The following is a 14455-nucleotide window of genomic DNA, read 5'->3' as shown; positions in this document are numbered from 1 at the left end:
CGTTCAGGTACCTGAGGACACCAGAAGAGGACATTCGATCCCTTGGAGATACAGGCAGTTGTGAGATCCCTAAAGGAGGCTGAATGTGAACCCTCTGGCATTTACTGGGCACTCAATACTGCTGGACCTGGGACAAGATTAGCTCTGCCCTTAGCCAGCCGTGGCCTTGGACTAGTCAGATAATCTCTCCCAGGGGAAGTTTCTTCACCTGGACAATCACAGTGCCTTCACTCTAGTGAATTTGGTAGCCAGAACTAAGACATCCTTTCACTCCCTAGCAGAGGCACTAGCCTAATGTGCTGCAACACAGCGCTGATCCAGTGTTCTGACAGTGAAGGCAGGACCAGGAGCGCAGGGCCGGCCTCATACAGAGTTTGAGGCTGCCTACCAACCAAGTCTCAGGCCTTTGTGGTCCCTTAGGGCCCAAGGGCTGCTTCTTCCCAAGCCTCCTGTAGGTGTTTTTAACCACTAGATGGCAGTGTGCATTGGTAACTTGAAGGACAAAATTAAGGAAGCACTGATCCCAACTAGAATAGAAGAGGCAAAAGAACCTCCAAGGAGCCCCTCGCCCTAAGAAGCACCACTATTCAAGCCTGGTGTTTCCAATGGACTAGGAAGCCTCCAGATCAACCCAAAATGGAATCCACCCCAAGTTTGATGTCTTATGTCTTTCTCAATTATCATCATCTGAGACAAGGTCTCTACTGAACCTGGAGCTTGACAACTCCAGCTAGAGTGTGTAGCCGGTGATCCGTCCCCCTTGCTAAGTCCAAGTCTTTGGTTTGGTTTGGATTTTTTTTCTTCTTTTGAGACAGGATGTTGCTATGCAGATGGTCTCAAACATCCCCAGTTGCTGTTTTTAACGTTTATTTTTAAGTGGGTGTGTATGTGTGTTGGTCTGTTTGTCTGTGGATTTGTGCCATGAGTGCAGGTCACTGTGGAAGCTAGAGGCATTGGGTCCCCTGGAGTTGGAGTTACAGGCAGTTGTGAGCCACCTGATGTGGGTACTGGGAACTGAACCCAGGTCCTTTGAAAGAGCAATATGGTCCCTTTAACCACTGAGCCATCTCTCCAGCCCCTGTTTATTTTGTTTTTGAGACATAGTTAGGGAGCACACTAATTTATGGACCTCTTGTTCAGGTGCTGGAATTGCAAGCGTGCCCCACCATGCCTGGTTTATGCAATGTTGGGGATCAAACCTAGACCTTTGTGTATTCCAACCTAACCCCAGCCTTTGTCCAGGTTCCAATTTTTCAAACTGCTCACTGTTGCCACCAAGTTTTCCTAAGGGCATAGGGAGACTCCTATAGAATAGATCTCTGAGGCTGGAGACATGATTCAGAGGTTAAAAGCACTGCTCTTTCAGAAATCCTGAGTTCAATGCCCTGCAAGCAACCACATGGTGGCTCACAACCATCTCTAGTATCTGATGCCCTCTTCTGTCATAAAGGTGTACATGCAGTTGGAGCACTCATATATAAAATGAAAAAAATAAATCTTTAAAAAATATAGAATAGAGCCGGGCAGTGATGGTACACGCCTTTAATCCCAGCACTTGAGAGGCAGAGAGGATCTCTGTGAATTCGAGACCAGCCTGGTCTACAAGAGCTAGTTCCAGGACAGCCTCCAAAGCCACAGAGAAAGAAACCCTGTCTCAAAAAACAAAATATAATTATGTATGTATGTATGTATTAGACCCTTCCAATCTGATGCACACATAACATGCTCGGGCAAAGCAAACCACCAAACCAAGGCCTTGCACTTGTGAGACAAGCACTCTTTCACCAAACTGCTTCCCCATCCCTGTTTGTGAATATGCGTGTATTATATGTGTAGTTATGCATGCCTATGAGTCCATGAAGAAGTCAGAGGAAGATGCAGGTGTCCTGCTGTATCACTCTATGCTTTTTCTCTTGAGACTGATTCTAGAGCTAGGCTGGCAGCCAGCGAAACTGAACTACCCTGTCTGTACCTCCCATAGCACTAAGGAAGATACAGTTGCATGCAACCATACCTGGCTTTCTTTATGGGTGCTGGGATTCGAACTCAGGTCCTCCTGCTTGTGCAGCAAGCACTCTTACCCACAGAACCATCTCTCCAGCCCTGAATTTTGCTTTTCAAGGAAGAATCTCACTATGTAGCCCAGGCTGGCCTCCCAATTCAAGATTCTCCTGTCTCATCCTCCCCCGTGCTGGGATTATAGATGCATGCCACTACACCCAGCTTCAATTCAGTTTTATGGATTGGATTTCCACCTGCAGCCAGTGTGTTCTGGACGTCAGCATTCACGTTATTCTGCTACTGGGTAGTTGTGGCCCGTGGAAGGTGATGGTTTCTTCTGTGAAACTGTCTCCTCATCTGTATTGCTCATCACCATAGCTCCTGGAACAGCGACCATTATCCAGGATTCTTCATGATGTCAGTTCTAGGAGGAGAGCGTTGTCTTTCAGTTGGAAAACTGAAAGTTGATAATGAGGGGAGAGAGAATGAAAAACAATGAAGCCTGGAAGGTTGTGCCTGTGCCATGTGGGAGGGGATCAGTCATTTGGGCCACCACCTCTTCATGACATCTTTAATTAGTGCCCATCTCTTACACAGCCCAAGTCTGTTATTTCTTGGGAGTGTCCATCAGGGCTGCTTTTAGAATTCTGTGTTTTTGGTGGCTGTGTCCACTTAGTTTACATAAGTGAATCAAGTTTACTTAATCTCTTGGTTTAAACTTTATCATCTGTGTGAGTGTGCGTGTGTGCGCGTGAGTGATTGTGTATGAGTGCATGAGTGTGTGTGAGTTTGTGTGTAAGTTGGTGAGTGTTCGGGGTGCCAGAAATGGGGATGGCGGAAGTGGTCATGTATCCCTGCTTCTATTGAGTGGTCCCCCAGTCTTGCCTGGTGTGATGCCCCTGAGAAATAAAGCTTGGAGCACTCGTCCTGCTCTGGGCAGCTTGGGAAAGGTTCCTGTGTAAAGTCTAACCTTACCTTCAGCCTTCCTCATGTCTAGGGCTAGTAAATTGCAGCACATGAGACATTAGCCTAGCTCTTCCCAGTGGTGGTGCCACAGCGGGGGTCCTTTCTTTCTCCTCTCTGCCACCCTCTCCAACTTCTGTCCCCATAAATATCCCAGATCAAACAACCTTGTATTAATGGAGCCTCCGGCCAATGTTTTCTTTCTCAGTGCCTTTACCTGTTTGTGACAGGATCTCAAGTACTTCAGGCTGGCCTTGAATTTGCTTTGTAGCTAAAGGTAACCTTGAACTCCTGACCTTCTCACCTTCAGCTCCTGAGTGCTGGAATCACATGTGCGTGCCACCACACCCAGTCTTCTGGATGCCTGTTTAATAAAGGAAGCTGAGAAAAGGCGGGAGAGGCCAAAGGGGACTGAACCACACCCATGCTACCCCAGCATGCAGGGTCCGGATGTGGCTGGGTGAGAACACACTAAACCCAGGAAACTGGAGGACATTCATGGGGTCATGGTGGGGGTTCCCTGTCTATCTTATCCTGGCACTGTGGTTCCAGGTGGAGCAGATAACCCCAGAAAGTCCCCAGCCTTGGAGGTACTCTACCAAAATCAGCTTCTGGGTTCTACCATTGAGAGCGCATCCCATGGCTTTCTACTGCAAGGTCACTGACATCCCACTCTGGGCCTGGCTCCTCCTCTGCCCTCAGTCCAGGCTCAATTTGGAAATAGCCCTCCCGGAGGCAGCTGTTTGTGGCCACATGACTGCCATTTTACCTAAACAGAAGCTGTGGTCCTTATGCATGCCCAGTAATTAGAGGGCCCCAAAGCCGGAGATGGCAAGGGGAGGCAGGAAGGAGAGGTTGGAAGACTAGGAGATGAGCAGCCTGAGGTCCGTAGAGTGCCACACCCCTCTGCGGGACTAAGACCCTCCCAATGCCACCTCAGCGTCTGCTGCAGGCCAAACCTCCTGTGGTGGCAGGTGCTCCAGGCCTTCTGGACCTGGACGGAGCTGCACTGAACCAGTGGCTTTCCCCAGTCGGCCTTCTTGCTGTCCCAGTTCCAGCCGGGGGACACGCTACCTCTTCTCATTGATGCCCTGGCAGTTTGACACCGGATCTCATGTAGCTCAGGTTGGCCTAGAATTTCTGATCCTCCTGGTCCATGTCCTGAGTGTTTGGGATCGCAGGCCTGCATCGCCATGCCCAGTTTATACAGCACTGGTGGTGAAACCCAGGGCTTCCTTCGGGCTGGCACCTCAAGCACTCTGCCACCTGAGCCACACCCCCCGCCCTCACTCCCCACGCTCCATGTCTCTTCTTTTTCCTTGAAGCCGTGTCTCATTACCCAGCCCACACTGGGCTTGAACTCCAGTCCTCCTGCCCTCACCACCCTCGTCTGGGGTCGCAGGTGCCTACCACATCATTAGCTCATTTGTCATTTTCTCACTTTCCTCTTTTGAAGAATACTGGTGAAGTATTTTGTAAGCAGTCTCACTAATGGGGCTGGCTAACATTCTTCCTGAATCACACTGGAGCTGAGGGAGGGCACACACCTCTTTACTGTACCGTCAGGGAGGTACCTCTTGCGTCCTGTGGCCTGGCCATGTTACCTCAGGACACTGAGATTGACTGTACCGCTCTCCTCCCCTGTAAAATGATTGCTTTTCTCGTTCCACACTCAGCTCTCAGGTAGGAAAGTCGCCTGTCCAGAATCACTTAAGGGCATGGGGACTGAGAAATGCGTTCCTTTTCCCCAGGGTGGGGGCAGGGAAAGACATTGTTTGAAAGCTGGGGTTTGTGCTTTCATGCCTGTTGGAGTGGCTGCATGGCGTTGCATTGTGATTTGTCTCACCAGCCAGTCAGTCGAGCCCAGTCGGTGAGCTCCAGTGTCCGTGAGTTGACCAGGTCTCAAAAACTATATGGGATCCTGGCCATGGTGGTGCATGCCTTCATCCCAGAACTTAGGAGGGTGAAGATAGGAGTGTGGGCCAGCCTGGGCTGTGAGTAGGAGACCCTATCTCAAAACAATTGAACATGGAGCTGGAGAGATGGCTCAGTGACTAAGAATATACTGCTCTTGTAGAGGATCCGAGTTCAGTTCCCAGCACCTCTGTGGGAGGCTCACAATGGTCTGTAACTCCAGCTCGGAAGGATTTGACATCTCTGGCCACCTCAGGCACCTGCACAAGTGTGCACATCCATACTCACATAGTTAAGATTAAAAATAAATCTTAAAAACAAGCAAACACCCCTAAAGCATACAACTGGTTCACTTACCCTTGTGACTACTCACTGGCTTATTAACGTGGTCTAAAATGAACAATCCTCTCCAAAGTAAAGTACCAGGCTATGGGTGGGGGTGCACACCTTTAGTCCCAGCACTGGGAGGTGGGGAAGGCTGGTGGATCTCTGTGAGTTCAAGAACAGCCTGGTCTACAGAGTGGGTTCTAGGCTCACTGGGAATAAATATATGGTGAGATTCTGCTGGGGAAAAAAATTAAAATATAAAGTTCTGATTGCTATTAAAGGTGACGGGGTGGCACTCATCTCTTTGCTGGAGATTTTCTCAAATTTAACATTTAATGTTCCAAGACTTTATATCCCAAGAAACCTTTGAGTTTAGAATAAAACAAGATGCTCTGTTGCCACATTTAACTATGGAATAAACGTTTGAGGAATATAAATAAAAGGTGGTCAGATCTAACAAGCCAAGCAGTGATCTTTGCCTTTGCTCCAAAATGGAACTAGAAAGCAAATATTATCCATAGAAAATGGAGATTTTTTTCCCCTAGAACATTTGCTGTTATTGTTGGGATATGACTCAGGCTTTTCGGTGACTGAACAGTAGTATTCAGTCTTGTAAGTTCACCATCGTTTTATTTAACCTAGTCCCCACAGATGGAAATTTACTTTCTTCCCAATATTTGGCCATAATTACCAAGTCTGACATAAACATCCATATTTATCTGTTCTGTAAACTGGCAAACTTGGGGTAATAATTTGTTTTGAAAACAAAGTTTTCCTACTAAAAACAAAACTTCTGGGAGTCTCTTTTCCTTCAGGTGGACCAAGGATGAGTTAACATAGGTTCCCAGCCAAGGCCCTCGGAAAGCAGCCCAGATGAGGGGAGAGGCATCCTGGGGTGCAGGAGGGAGAAAAGGCCTCCTGCTGTGGCTCCCAGACGGAGAGGGTTGTTTATCAAGGCGGGTGAGAGAGGAGCAGGCCAGACTGAGGGGTCCAATGATGACTGGGCACGACACAGAGACTGGGCCCATTCAGTCAGGCTCTAAAAGGAGCAAGGAAAGGCAGGAAAAACAAGTCCAGACACACACTGGGTGGTTGCTGGCTGGCCTGGCCTCTTGGTACACTAAGTCCATCCAATGCCAAGCAATGGGACCCAGCCAGCTCTTCCCTGGAATTCACCCCAGACTGGGTAGGTCTCAGTCAGCTCCACAGCTCCAGAGTTGCTTCCTAGGGCTATAAGGAATGAATTCTTACAGAGTTTGGGGTAGTTCAGTACTTTTCCAGAAGGATGGGAATCCTGGGCCAGGAAGGTGATTTTCCAGCCATTTGTGCACTGTGCCTTTGTGGATACATCCTTACCTACTTCAGGAGTGGCAGGACCCTATCCGTCTGTTCTGGGCAGAGTGACATTGGTGTGAAACAAGGCCTCAGTGTCAAATAGAAAAAAAAGTTTGAGAAATGTCAGGCCTGCCAAAATCAAGCAGAACTGTAATGCTGGACCTGGTGGCCCATGCCTATAATCCCAGCACTTGGGAGGCAGAGGCAGGAGAATCAGAAGTTCAAAATCATCCTAGCTCCATGGCAAGTTCAAGGCCAGCTTGGGCCACATGAGATCCTGCCTACCCACCCCCTACCAAAAAAAAAAAATCTAGAATTGTGGGAGATCCTTGCAAGGTTTCTAAATGAAAGTTCAAGGAGGAAACTGAGGCAGATTAAGACTAATATAAACCAGACAGTGGTGGATCACACCTTTAACCCCAGCACTCAGGAGGTAGCTGGATCTCTTTGAGTTTGAGAACAGCCTGGCCTACAGAGCAAGTTCCAGGACAGCCAAGGCTACACAAAGAAACCCTGCTGTTGTGTTGAAACAACAACAGCAAAAAAAAAAAAAAAAAAAAAAAGGAATGTTATTAATACCATAGACAATATGGCTGAGGTTTAGAAGCAAATTCAAGCCCACAAGGCTAACTGGGGCTGGGGGAAGGGATGGTGTCCCTTCATAAACCTTCCAGAGCATTTCATGCCACTCAGTTGGTTAGAGGTCCATAGCATTCCTTTGTTTTTAGACTGACTCCAACTCCAAGGCACCAGGAGACAATAGACAGATTGGGCCCTTTAGTTAATGGGTGTCTGTTTTACAGGACAGATGGGTGTCTCACTTGTAGCCCCTGAGTGTTAGAGTAAGCTTCCTTTGGAGACCTGAGGATAACAGACTCGGGGCCACAGCAGGGGCCACAGCGATGAGGCCAGCAAGAGAAAGAAAGAGACCTCAGTAGCTTCTAAAGCAAACCTAAAAACGGAACACACCGAAGGCCCAGCTTCATCATCAAGTGTGGTGGTGTATGCCTGCTGTCCCAGCACTCAGGGCAGCACACAGGGCGGAAACATGGGGGCAAAAGCAAGTTCCAGGCCAGAAGACCAGCCTGGGAATCATGAGACCCTGCTTGAAACAACAGCAACACACACACACACACACACACACACACACACACACACACACACACACACACTCGCGCGTGCATGCACATAAAGAAAAGAAGGAAGAGGGAAGGAGGGAGGGAGGAAGGGAGGAAGAGAATATTAAACAAAATTGTTTACTGGCAGAACTCTCAGAACCTTCAATAAGCTGCTTGTGTGAACAAATACGCATCTGAGACTTTTCAAAAAAAGAAACAGAGTGGGCACTGAAAGGATTCAGGCACTATGCTGGCCTGCCCCTGTTACCTGGGAATGCACTCAGGCAGCACTCTGGTCAGCCCAGGGTTCCATGAGTGCTAGTCTTCACGCAGGTGCAAAGGACCCCTTTAAGAGACAGACCCTGCCCACTTACACTATTTTCCCTTCCCCTTCCTCTCTCTTTCTCCCTTCGTCCCTCTCTCTTCTACCCCTTCTCGCTTCCCCCTCCCCCCACTTAATAAACTCTATGGCTACTGTATCTTCGTGTTTGTGTTCTATCTCATCCTTTTTTTTTTCCATTCAGAGTTTCTCTGTATTATTTTGGAGGCTGTCCTGTAACTCGTTCTATAGACCAGGCTGGCCTCAAACTCACAGAGATCCGCCTGCCTCTGCCTCCCAAGTGCTGGGATTAAAGGCATGCGCCTCCGGCTCATCTCGTACTTTTTAATTTAAACAAAAGAACATTTTGGTACCATGACTCGGATTCGAATCAAGGTTGACCTAACCCCCCTCTACCCCCACTCTACCAATAAACTCCACGTGGGTTTGTTGACTCGAGGTTTCTGTTTCATTACCGGTTGCTGCAGCAGAAGAACAACGGGCACCACTTGCCCAATATCTAGTCCTTGGATCCTTACAGAACACACAGTAACAAGGTCTGGCCTTGAACATCCAAGGATCTGACACAGGCAGCCCCATGGAATCTGGCCAGCGAGAGGTCTGAAGGTTGCAGCATCTGCACAGGCACAAGTGAAGTAACTGGCTTTCATTGGCACGAATCATTCATTCTCCTGAACAGAGCCAGGGCAGCCAGTGGAGCAGCTGTGGCAGGAGAGCCCAACCACCGTGACCTCTGAGGGCCCATGTGTGGCAGGCTTGGTGCATGTGGTGTGAGAGGTATCCCCCAGTCCCCTGCTGGCTTTGTAGAGATGCGAAAGACTCTCTTTTTGAGTCTGCACCCCCCTGCAGCTACAGTGCCCGGCCTCTGCTCATGGCCAGAGTCTCTGCAGCCAGCCGTTTCCCTCTGAGATCAGTGTGGGAAAAGGCAGGCTTGATGGTGGCTGAGGTCGTGGGGCCCTATGATGGAGGCTAGGCTTACAAGGCTTTCCTGGGGTCACAGGACAAGGCAAGTACTTTATATCTTCACCCCTGCTCTTGAGGTCCATTGGAAAATGGAACACGAAGGTTTCAGGGAAAACTTTGGCCCCAGATTGTTGGTTGCTCTTCAGAACACATTGTCCTGTGGACATTTATACACCGTCTTATAGAGCATGCATACATTTAATTAGTCAATTAAAAATAGACCTGGCCAAGGGTATAGGTCATTTTAGAGCACTTGCCTAGCATATATGAGAGACTGGATTTGATCCCTAGCAGCACACACACACACAGAGGGAGAGAGAGAGAGAGAGAGAGAGAGAGAGAGAGAGAGAGAGAGAGAGAGAGAGAGAGAGAGAGAGAGAGAGAGAGAGAGAGAGAGAACGAGAGCTGGCTCCACTGTGTGTAATCATTGTTTGCTACCTGGGTAAGGCAGCGCAGGCCTGTAAATCCAGCACTCAGGAGGCTGTAGCAAGAAAATCACAAGTCCAAAGCCAGATTGAGCTACACAGTGAGAAGGGTCTCAGGGAGTGGGTCAGAGCAGAAAGGGTAATAAATCATTTTTTGTGTGAAATGGGAGAGTCAGACTGTTTACTTCTTTGTCAGCTCTATGATCTGAAGAAGCTATAGGCATAGTCTTAACCAGCATTACACATATAGTAGATAAAAGTGGCTTTGGCCAAAGTGCTGTTTTTCACTTATGTGTGTAATGTATATAAGTACATGTGTGTACAGTGCATGTAGAGATCAGAGGTTAACATTAGGTGAGTTGTCTTCCTCAGTCTCTCTCAATCTTGTTTATTTTTATTTTTTTGTTTTTGAGACAGGATCTCATTATGTAGTCTTGGATGGTGTGGAACTTGCTATGTAGACCAGGCTGGCCTTGAACTCACAGAAATTCACCTGCCCCTGCTGGGATTAAAGGCACACTCCACCATGCCCAGGTCTACCTTCAGTTTTGAGACAGATCTCTCTGAACCTAGAGCTCCCTGGTCCATCTAGACTGTCTGGTCCTCAAGCCCCAGGGGTTCTCCTATCTCTACCTATCCAGAGCTGTGATTACACCTGTGCACTGCCACGCCTGGCTTTCTACATTGGTGTTGGGGATCTGGACCGTCACCTTATGTGGCAAACTCTTGACCCACTGAACTGAACTGTCTCCCAGGCCAAACAAAGTGTTCTTATGGGAAAGTTATTTCATGGTAATGTGGCAGTGTTTGCTATCCAGCCTGATTGGAGATTACTTAAGAGGAAGGAAGAAGTGTGTCTGCAGAAGTCTTTGTTCTTCCTCTTCCTCTTCCTCTTCCTCTTCCTCTTCCTCTTCCTCTTCCTCTTCCTCTTCCTCTTCTTCTTCTTCTTCTTCTTCTTCTTCTTCTTCTTCTTCTTCTTCTTCTTCTTCTTCTTCTTCTTCTTCTTCTTCTTTTGAAACAGGGTTTCCCTGTATTGTGTTTTGGAGCACTTGGGAGGCAGAGGCAGGTGGATCTCTGTGAGTTCGAGGCCAGCCTGGTCTATCAAGTGAGTTCCAGGACAGCCTCCAAAACAATACAGAGAAACCCTGTCTCAAAAAAACCAAAAAAAAGAAAAGAAAAGAAAATACAGGAGTCCTTTGTAAAGGTCAAATTAAAAGCCAGGTTAAATTCCTAACCTTTTCTAAAGTGATAGTCTTTTTTTTTTAATTGTAAAATATTTATTTTTTTGTTCTGTGCATATGAGTGTTAAGCCTTATGCATACAATGCCTTGGGAGGTCAGAAGAGAGCATCAGATCCCCTGGACCTGGAGCTACAAACAGTTGTGAACCTAACATGGGTGCTGAGAACCCAACCCCAGTACTCTGCAAGAGCAGCCAGTCTCTTAACTGCTGAGCCATCTTCTCAGCCCCACCAGTTATTTTTAAAGAATATACCCTAAGGGGCTAAAGAGATGCATTAGAAGTTAAGAGCAGGCTGGGGGGGGGATGGTGGGGGATTGTGGGAGGAGAGGAGGGAGAGGGAACTGGGATTGACATGTGAAGCAAGCTATTTAAAAATTAAAGTAATAGAAAAAAAAAAAAGAAGTTAAGAGCACTAGCTGCTTTTCCAGAGGACCTGGGTTTGATTCCCAGCACCCACATGGAAGTTCACAACCATCTGTAACTTCAGTTGTAGGAGAGTCAGTGCCCTCTTCTGGCCACTTCAAGCACTGTAAACATGGGATGCACTTATATGTGTGTATGCTAACCACTCATACACATAAAATAAAAATAAATATTTAAAAATTGTGATACTATTTCTTTTTGGGGGAAGGGCTGGGGGTTTTGTTGTTGTTTTGTTTTGCTTTTTGAGACAGGGTTTCTGTGTGTAGCCCTGGCTATCCTGAAACTTACTTTGTAGACCAAGCTGATCTCTAACTCAGAGATCCACTGCTTCTGTCTCCCAAGTGCTGGGATTAAAGGCGTGCACCATCTGTGCCCCACAGTTAGTATTTCTAAAACTTTCAAATCTTGTTACCTATATGTTTTTTTTATTATGGTAACAAAACAAATGTAGTAAGAATTTCTTTCTCTTCTTACTCTCGCTCTCTCTCCAGGATGGTGCTATGTGGCTCAAGCTAGCCTGGAATGAGAGATTCACCTGCACTCCACACCTCTGCCCTTCCCTGTCCTGCTAAGTCATGGATTCACAGGCATGGCCCCTGTGCTGCTCAGTTTTTGTCAACTTGACATGGGAAGAGAGAACGTCAGTTGGGGAATTGCCTCCACCAGTTTGACCTATGGGGCAGTTGACAGGTGTGGGAGGGCCAAGCTCACTGCGAGCAGTGTCACTTCTAGGCGAATACTCCTGGCCTGTATAAGAAGACTGAGCAAGCCGTGAAGAACAAATCAGTAAGCAGGATCCTCCATGGCCTCTTCTTCAGGTCCTGTCTCCAGGTTCTGGCCTTGCCTTCCCTAAACGGCAGATTATTACTTGGAAGTGTAAGGTGAAGCAAACACTTTCTTCCCAGGCTGCACTTGGCCAGTGTTTTATCACAGCTACAGAAAGGCAAACTAGAACAAGTGCCGTGCCCAGCCCCAGAATGTAAAGTCTTGATTGGAGACCAATCCCGATCAAACAAGGCTAACAACGGTGCAGATTCTGGGAGAGGTTAGCAGAGAGAAGTCAGTCGATAAACATAAAAGATAATTGTGTCTTTGTGATGGCTGCTGCGCAGATAATAGCTCCGGTTAGGAGAATAGAGGAGATATGTGGGGAGGGGCTGGATACTGGTGACTCTTTCCAAGATTAGGAGGAGTAAATGTTGGAGGGTACGTGGCCTACGTGTTGAGATCCTTTCTCAACAGTACAACATGTTAGCAGAGCAGGATGAGGAGAGGAAAGGGTGGCTTGTCTGTGAAGACCTAGTTAGAGGGGCAGGTAGAACCAGTGATGATGATGGGGCAGGTCGCTATGGGCTTTGAGGGCCAAGAGACAGAAGCTGTGTTTCATTCTACTGGGAGAAACAGCGGCCCGCCTCTCTGCTGAGCCCTTGGTTATTCCGGAGGCTCTCTATCCTTACTTTCTTTGACTTTGTGTCTCCCTAGCACCAGTCCCAGAAGGTCAGAGGATCTGTCCCTGCCGAGCATCTGTCTGACCATCTCTGTGTTTGCCTTCCCTGCCCCCTCCAACTTCCTTTCTGCTTTCTACATAAATGGGCAGCACCTCTGGGTGTCAGGGTCAGATGTAGAGAGTTCCACAGGCTTGGATGTAACCTACCCTCAGGAACCTTCTCCCTCTGCATCAGGAGAGCAACTTCTAAGCTAAATTTGAACTGTTATTACAGATTAACATCCCCTGCCCTTGTCTGCCACTATTTTTAATTGTTATTATATTTTAACTAAGTGTGTGTGTGTGTGTGTGTGTGTGTGTGAGAGAGAGAGAGAGAGAGAGAGAGAGAGAGAGAGAGAGAGAGAGAGAGAGATTGAGCACATACATGCTTGCTGAGTGTGCACAGGTCAGTAAACCACTTACAAGAGTTGAGTCTCTCCAACTACAGGGTCCTGGGCATTGAACTCAAGACTTTAGGCTTGACAGCAAGTGCTTTACCCACTGAGTCATCTCTCCTGCCCCAAGTTTTGCTTTTTCTGATACGATGTTGTCTTTCTCTGATAGCCTCTGTTTCCCTCACAATCTTGCTTGCTTTTTCTCTCTGATTTCTTATTCTTTTATAATTTTTTTCTTCTCTTCCCTTTCCTCCTCTTCTATTTAGAAAACTTCTTTTATAAATTTAAAAAGATCTGTTTTATTATTTTAAAAATCATATGCATATATGTGTTTCTGTGTGGGTATGTGCACCTGAGCACAGGTACTCATGGAGCCCAGAAAAGGATGTCCCTGGGCTAGAGTTCACAGGTGGCTGTGAGCTGCCTGTAGTGGGTACTTGAATTTAGCTTGAATCCTTAGCAAAAGCAGTACACACTCCTAAACCTTGAGCCATCTCTCTAACCTTTTTTTGAGACAATGTCTAACTATGGAGCCCTGGCTGGCCCAGAACTTGCTATGTAGACCAGCCTGGCCTCCAACACACAGAGATCTATCTGCTTCTGCCTCTGCAGTGCTGGGGTTACAGGGTCACACTATGTAACCCAGGCTAGCCTTGCACTTGCGGTCTTCCTGCCTCAGCCTCCTGAGTACTGAGAATGCACTGCCATGCCAGGCCTTGATCCCCAGTTTTAAAAGGGTGAAATAAGACAAGATTATATGTTGGTAAGAAATCCTACATAGAAGTATAAAGAGGGAAATTGTGCTCATCTCCACCTCTCTCCAGTCTGTTCCCTCCTTTGGGCTCTCATAACTTTCTGTGTGTGCATAGAAGTCTCAGGTCTCTGCTAGTAGCCTCCCCCTTTTTTGGTTTTTGTTTGCTTTTGAGACAGGGTTTCTCTGTGGCTTTGGAGGTTATCCTGGAACTCACTCTTATAGATCAGGTTGGTCTCAAACTCACAGAGATCCTCCTGCTTCTGCCTCCCGAGTGTTGGGATTAAAGTCGTGCACCACCATCGCCTGGTTAGTAGTCCCTTTTTGGTTGTACACATTTTGGGGAGTGGGTATGGGGAGGAGTTTGCGCCACTATGGACTGCACCTAGGACCTAATGAGTGCTAAACAAGCTCTCTTCCACCGAGCTACTCCAGCCTACTGCTAACCTTTCAACTGCACTTATTTGTATATTTATGTGTGTGGATTTGCATATATGCATGGGTATGTGTGTGTCACAGTATGCTTGAGGAAGCCAGAGGACAACTTTTGGGAGTCAGTTCCCTGCTTCTACCCTGGAGGTTCTGGGGATGGGATTCAGACCATCAAGCTGGGTGGCAAGTGGCTTTATCCATCCGGCATCCTCATCAGCCCTATTAACTTTTTTGATAGCTCTCCTCTCTCTCTCTTTCTCCCTCCTTCTTCCCTCCCTCTTCCACACCCTATCTCTCACATCTAGCTTCTGCCCTCTCACCATCACCACCCCCTTTCATC

At 47.5% G+C, this 14455-nt stretch overlaps 1 long non-coding RNA gene across 1 annotated transcript; it reads right to left on the bottom strand.

Annotated features, from left to right (window-relative positions):
• Positions 1-2176: 2176 nt before the first annotated feature.
• Positions 2177-4253, bottom strand: LOC121141339. The gene is made up of 3 exons (XR_005878222.1): positions 4039-4253; positions 3269-3328; positions 2177-2425 (listed from the first exon to the last, which is right to left on the bottom strand). It is a non-coding gene; the product is annotated as an uncharacterized LOC121141339 (long non-coding RNA).
• Positions 4254-14455: the final 10202 nt, after the last annotated feature.

This window comes from Mesocricetus auratus, unplaced genomic scaffold, assembly GCF_017639785.1.
Source record: "Mesocricetus auratus isolate SY011 unplaced genomic scaffold, BCM_Maur_2.0 Super-Scaffold_100007, whole genome shotgun sequence".
In the NCBI taxonomy this organism is placed as follows: Eukaryota; Metazoa; Chordata; class Mammalia; order Rodentia; family Cricetidae; genus Mesocricetus; species Mesocricetus auratus.
This window is presented reverse-complemented; position numbering and strand designations above follow the sequence as displayed.